The 6,955-nt window shown below is 42.6% G+C and overlaps 1 pseudogene; it reads left to right on the forward strand.

The window, feature by feature from the left end:
- Positions 1 to 1,205: 1,205 nt before the first annotated feature.
- LOC102559008 (olfactory receptor 5AN6-like) lies at positions 1,206 to 2,006 on the forward strand (annotated as a pseudogene).
- The last annotated feature ends 4,949 nt before the right edge of the window (positions 2,007 to 6,955 follow it).

Genomic DNA, 6,955 nt, shown 5'->3' on the forward strand with positions numbered 1-6,955 from the left:
TTAAGTTTTAAATGTAGTCATGGGGTGTTCAGTGTGCACGCGCATGTGTGTGTGTGTGCGCGTGTGTGTGTGTAAATCAATGACATCTAATATACTATGGGTACTGCTTTGACAGAGTCCAGCACTTTGTACTATGTCAGACTTGAAAATAAAAGAGTCAAAATGGTAAAACAAGCCTAACATTTACCCTCTCAAAAGAGAAGAAAGGAAAGCAGGGAAAGTGAATAGCCTTTTGTTTGGGAGGCAGCTTAGTCATTAAATGTGCTTGAGTTAATATGAAAATCATTGGGGGAGGGGAGAGGGAGATTTTAGCAAGCATTTGTGAACAACTGGAATGAGGGGCTTATTTATTTATTTATTTATTTGTGCTCTATAACTTCGGAGCGTTTCTGTCTACCATTCATTTGCAATATACATATTAATGAAGTAGTGACCACTTAATTCCCCAAGCTTTGACTGAAGGTATCTATTAAGGTAGCTACTGCTTAGATACTATAATAATGTATCCTGTAAAATACTCCAAATATACCAGGTTAGGATATTGACATCATAATCAATATCATAATTATATTGGCTTGAATTTTAGTGTTACGTTGCTTCTAGCACCAAAAAAAGTAAACCAAGAAAAAAGAAATAACCTTTCCTTCTGCTAACAACCACTCTGTCCCTCTTTTACCTTACACTTGCATTGTTATGTCATTGAGAATACATGTCATTTCCTTCAACTCCTTCTGCTATTATCAGGCAGGAAATTGGTAAAAAAAATAAATAATAAAAAATTGTGTTTAATTTTTTTCTACAAAAGGAACTTGAGAGAGAAACCAAGGACAAGAATAAACCCAAAGATTTAAGAAAGCTTGCTTTTAAGTTGTTGTTGTTAGTGAGAGTCTCCTCACCAGAAATCTATTTTTCTCCAAAGTTATTTGGAAACGTAGAGGGTTAGACAGCATGATAAGACTATCCGTATCAAGATGGCTTTACCCATAAATGGAGAAATACACTTTCTAAATGGGAATTGTTTAATGAATCTTTCTTTTATTTCTTCTTCTAGGTCACAGGTTGGTGAGCAAACAGTTATGGGGAACAAAACAACTGTCAGCTATTTTATACTGTCTGGCATTTCCAGTGACCCACAACTCCAGCCTTTCCTTTTTCTGGTGTTTCTACTTATATACCTATTAACTGTGGTGAGGAATGGGGCCATCATGGTGGTGACAGAAGCTAATCCTCACCTTCACACCCCTATGTATTTTTTCCTCTTCCATTTATCCTTCCTTAATATCTGCTACTCTTCAGTCACTGTCCCAAAGATGCTACAGAATTTCTTGGCAGAGAAGAAAAACATTTCTTTTGATGGTTGCCTTGTCCAAATGAGCTTAATTCTTTTGGTGTCCTGTACAGAAATTTCCATGCTATCATCAATGTCCTATGATTGATATGCTGCCGTCTGTGACCCACTGCATTATGTGGGGACAATGAATAAGCAAGTATGCATACAAGTGGTGCGAGGTGCATGGGTGATTGGTATATTTTATTCATTGACAAACACTGCTCCTATATTACATTTGCATTTCTCTGGTCACAATGAAGTACACAGTTTCAATTCTGAGTTCCCATCTGTACTCGAACTGTCCTGCACAGAGACCTTCACCAGTAAGATGTCATTTCTCATTTCAGCTATGATTTCAGGTTTGACCTCAGTCTCCATCACCCTGGTCTCTTACATCTGCATCATCTCCACCATCCTGAAGATATGCTCTGCTGAGGGTAGGGGTAAAGCATTCTCCACCTGCAGCTCCCACCTCACTGTGGTTATTCTGTATTATGGGGTTGGCTTGGTTAGATATCTGAGACCTAGTTCAGCCTTTTTGGTCATTCTTGACAGACTCTTCTCCATCCAGTACAGTATCTTAACTCCCATGTTAAATCCTATCATCTACAGCCTGAGAAACAAGAAGGTAAAAGCAGCTCTTGCGAATATACTGCAGAAAGTGAAAGGCATGTAAATGCATGTCAATGTTTTTGGGGTTTTTTTAAGTCATACACTAATGGTAACTGTGTTTGACATGACCTCATATAACATTTAATTATTTATAGACTAAATACCCAACCAGTTAAGTTATCCCTTAACCATAAGAATCTTTGTGCTCTTATAGCTGTCCTCCATCCAACCTTTTATAAAGGCACTGTAGGGGCAGAGATGCATGAAAAGTATGAGTTCTTTTTCAGCAATCTGTGCTGGAGTGTTGGAAATAGTTCACCTTTTATTTTCCAGTTTTAATTCTGGGGAACAAGAATGAGTCTTTAGTTTTGTTAGAGCACTGACTTGAGAAACACTGATCCCAATTAATCTGTTAGTATGCTGAAGGAGCATATTCAACCAGAGAGAGAGAGAAAGTTTCACCTTGACAGGACACGTCTGAGGGACACAATCTTGCAAGCTTTGCCTTAGCTAATATTAACTATATGCCATTGCTAGATGCTCTCAAGAAGCAAATCTTTTTTGTTATAATTTGTTGGTTAACCCCTTTGGTTCTGGCCATCACAGAGACTTCCCCCCCCACCCCATCCAGCACCGCTGTTACATGCACCCCCGGGAGGGCATAGGGGGAGGGGGCATGCCCCCAGATCATCCTGTGAGGCAGGATGGGTTGTGGGCTGCTGTGGGCTGGGGCCAGGGCAGCACTGGGCTGTTCCCAGTGGGGCAGTTGGGCCGTACCACACTGGGACAGGGTTGGGGGGACTACAGTGAATTTTGGAGTGGCTGCAGCCCCTCCCATAGCCCTTTTTCCAGTGCCACCACCACCCCTGGATGAGCTGCTGGCCCAGCTGCGGTCCCATTCATGGTGAATGAGGGCCAGGCTGGGCCACTTCATGGGACAATCCCCACAGTACAAAATCATATTTTGCAGCTAAAACACATTTTTGTTGCTATAAGTAAAATTTATCTTTACTGTTATAAGTGAACTTTGTCTTTGCTTCACTCCCAGCTCCACCTCCTTGATCCTGACCCAAACAGCCCAGTGGCTGATACGGTTGCAGCGCCCAGTCAGCCTGCAACCAAATTGATACACTCACAGTGCCCAGTTGGCCTGTGACAGGCTCGCACACAGCAGCTGCCACTGCCACCACCCCTGCACCGTGCTTTCCCATGACCAGTTGTGGCTCCATGGGGTGATGGGCTTCACACCCAGCCAATCACGTGCCACTGGGGGTGGGCACAAAAAACTAGCTGTGATCTGTGATGGTAGGATATGGAGATCATTTGATCCAAAGAATAGTTATATGCTATGTAATTTCAATTTTATGGAATATGTAGGAACCATTCTTGGCAAGGTGCAACAGATCTGATGCTGGGCTGGCAAAGTCAACCCTTGGCAGTGACCTGGATCCCACCTTGGTCACCCTCTGTGGCCTCTCAGAGTTGCACTGTATTGTATTTCCTGCCACACCTTAGTGTTATAATTAGACAGGGAGGCTGCTTCTAGAGGCCAGGGTGGTTTTGCATCAGGTGTTTGGTACTTATTGGGCTGAGGCCCAGTGGCCTTTGCCCGCTCTACTTTGGCTGGGTCCTGCCATCTAAATTATGTTGTTCTAGGCCCCTAGAATCACAGAGCTCAGCTCCAGCTATGTCCCATATGTGCTTTGGGAAGCTGGTAAACACAAAATCTCAACTATAAAAGAGTTGAGAACATTCAGGAAATGCAGCCCACATGCCTGCAGTGGCTCAGGCCAGAATCCGGAGGGCACTAGAGGACATCAGTCTAGCATATCTAGTATGGACTGTGTGTTTTCTTCCTGTTCCTGCTGCCCCCCAAGGTCTCTGAGATTTGTAGTAAAAAAAACCCAACAAACCACATACACACAGTGACAGGACTTTGCAGGGTTACTTCCTCTTACTTGCATTACTTCCTCTTCCTGCTTCTAGATGCTTCTGGGATTTGTAGTCCAGTCACAGCCAGCAGTAAGCTTGGGTGGAGGGAAAGGGTGTTTAACCCGCCACTCCCCCCCTCCACCCCCTCCTCCCCCGGGTCTCTGGCCCCAGACTCAACCAGGGTTTGCCGGGGGGGGGGGGGGGGGGCAGCCCCCCCCTTGTAGGCTGGGCTGCATCCCCAGCTGGCTGACCTCCACCCCCATCCCCCACTGTCAGCCAGCCCTCACTTCTCCAGATAGGGTGAAGAGGGCCAGGGCCATCCCTGCTCTCTGGAACAGACAGCACAGCACAGCCCAGGGCTGGAAAGCTGCTGAGGGACTGATTTAACTTGAACAAGGAAGGGGTCTGGGACAGAAGTTTCATAAACCAGTTTGACCCAAAGCAGATAAGGGTGATACTACTTTCAACCAGGTTTATCTTAAATAAGTTTCAGCCATTTTGAACCTGGTTTATGTGCAGAGCTTCAGTTCTGTTACAGGTTTAAACCAGTTTCTGATCTGTCAAACTGGTTTACGTGTAACTTGTGGCCCAAGCCCTGGAATGTGATAATTAGCCTCACATATTCTGCATCCGTGTTATTTAAAATGGTGGCAGGGCACTTTAAAGATTGTTTGCCAAGCTTTAGGTAAAGTGCCCCTGCCACCACTTCAAAAAGTGTGGGATTCTAAATACACAAGATGCTGTGAGCAGTTCAATTAGAGTGGCTGTGATTGGACCATATCTAATCAGTAGAGCTGTTGGACTGGCTTTCAGCCATCAAGTGTCATGTCTCAGGCCACTCAATACCCAAAGTGTTGTCCAACACATCTCCAGACTTTACAGTTGGTTCAATAAAATGTATTGCAAAATAGTTCTGTCTGTATGAAAATCATAACAATCCCTGAGAGCAGAAGAGACTGATCAGTGAATGATTCACATTGTGTTTGGTCCAAGAAAAAGAAGCCACTGAAGACTAGGATACAATGGCTACTGCTCTCACATAGTCCAGAACTATATACTATGAAAACTATATACTATGTCAGGCTTGAAGATAAAAGAATCAATAGGTTAAAATGAACTTAACATTTACACTAAAAAAAAAGAAGAGAGACAAGGCAAGCAGGGAAGGTGAGTAGCCTCGTCCTCTATTAGTGACAGATACTTGACTCTGAAATCCTTTTCTCTGACTGATTTGACAATTTCCTTTCATTGCTCTCAGCTTTTACCCACTGGGCAATGGGAATAGCAGCAGAAATTCAGGGCTCACTGTCTCTTGGAGCTGTGTTCATCTCAGTGATCCACCCTTTTTCTGACTCTCCCCCATCCTGGCACCACATTTCCTTCTTTGCTGGCTGCCCAATGGACCAGCTTCAGAAGATGCGGGCTTGGTCCAAATCCTACCTACTTGACAGAATCCAGAAGTTGATCCCTCCACCCCCTGCACCAATGTCCTAAAGATTTCTTTCTTGGGATACAGGTTGGGAGAAACTTCTTTCTCCTCCAGTGTCAAACTTTTTTCTCGAGGGTTTTTTTTTTTTTTTCCCTCCAACTACTCTGGCAACATATGTGTAGTGAAGCACCTACCTGGATAATCAAATCTTTTCTACAAGGAGAAACAGAACCTTAGATCTGCCTGGATGGAGGAAGTGCACTTATGCAGCTATCTTTATTGATGTAAGCAAGTGTTAGATAATTTAACATGAAACCAAATTTGATCCTTAGACTTAGATCATGGCACTCATTTGTCCTGCACAGTCTATAATCAGACTTCTCCAAGTAGTTGATGGAAGCCAAGTCCTTCAAGAGGCAGCTCTGTCCGGAAACATGCTTGAGGGAAGGTGAAAAAAAAATCACTGGAAGCTGTTTCAATGTAAGCCAAGTCTGCAAACAAGGACTGAGGCTTTTGTTTGTTTGTTTTTAATGCTGTGGAACTATGGTATAAACCAATCCCCCATTCGTTTGAAATCTCCATATTAATGAAGTAGTAGCTAGTAATTTCTCAGCTGTGACTTAAAATTGTCTATGGAAATAACTACTGTGTAGACATTATGAAGATGAGTTCTGTGAAATACTCCAAATATATCAGATTAGGCTACTGTTGTCATAAATCAAAACCATTATTATTTTAGCTTTAGTTTTTTGTGAAACATTGCTTCTAGACCCCAAAAAATTAACAAAAGACTTTTTTTTTTTTTACACCTTTAACTCCAACTTTCACTCTCTCCTACTTTCTCCCCTTCCAGTTACATAGTTAATACATCCCATTTCCTTACTCTTTCTCCTTCCATCAAACAGGAAGTAGGACATACATATGCTTTTTTTTTTTTTTTTACACAAATAAGCTGAAATAAACCAGAAACAAGAATAAACTCCTACACAGAGATGTTCGTCAGTATGATGACATTTCTCACTTCAGCTACAATTGTAAGTTTCACCCCACTTACCCTGGCCTCTTACATCTGCATCATCTCAGCCAGCCTCAGGAGATACACTTTACTGAGGGTAGCGGTAAAGCCTTCTCTACCTGCAGCTTCTACCTCACTGTTGCTGTTCTGTATTATAGGCCTGCTTTGTTTCAAAACCTGAGACACACTTTGGTGGTTGTTGACAGATTCTTCTCCATCCAGTACAGTATCTCAATTCCCATATTAATTCCGGTCATCTACAGCCTGAGCAAAAGAGGAGGTGAAGGCAGCTCTGGGGAACATACTGGGGATAGTTAGAAGCATGTGAATGTATTTCAGCATTTGAAAAGAATATCATAGTCTAATGGGAACCCAGTGTTAAATATTCTGGCATCATGTAATTGTTTGGCATGGACATTGACTCTATTAAACAATTCAATTTCTCCTTAAACTTAAGGAAATTGGCACAGTCATGGCCATCCTCAGTCAAACATATTTAAAGCACTGTAGGAGCAGAGGTGCCTGAAAGGCATGATACTCATATGAAACCAGACGTAGCTAAAAGTGTATTAAATAGCTCACCTTTTATTTTTTCCTCAGCTTTTGTTCTGTGGTGCGAGGATGAGCATTCAGTTTT

The sequence above is a fragment of the Alligator mississippiensis genome, chromosome 7 (assembly GCF_030867095.1).
Source record: "Alligator mississippiensis isolate rAllMis1 chromosome 7, rAllMis1, whole genome shotgun sequence".
Classification (NCBI taxonomy): Eukaryota; Metazoa; Chordata; order Crocodylia; family Alligatoridae; genus Alligator; species Alligator mississippiensis.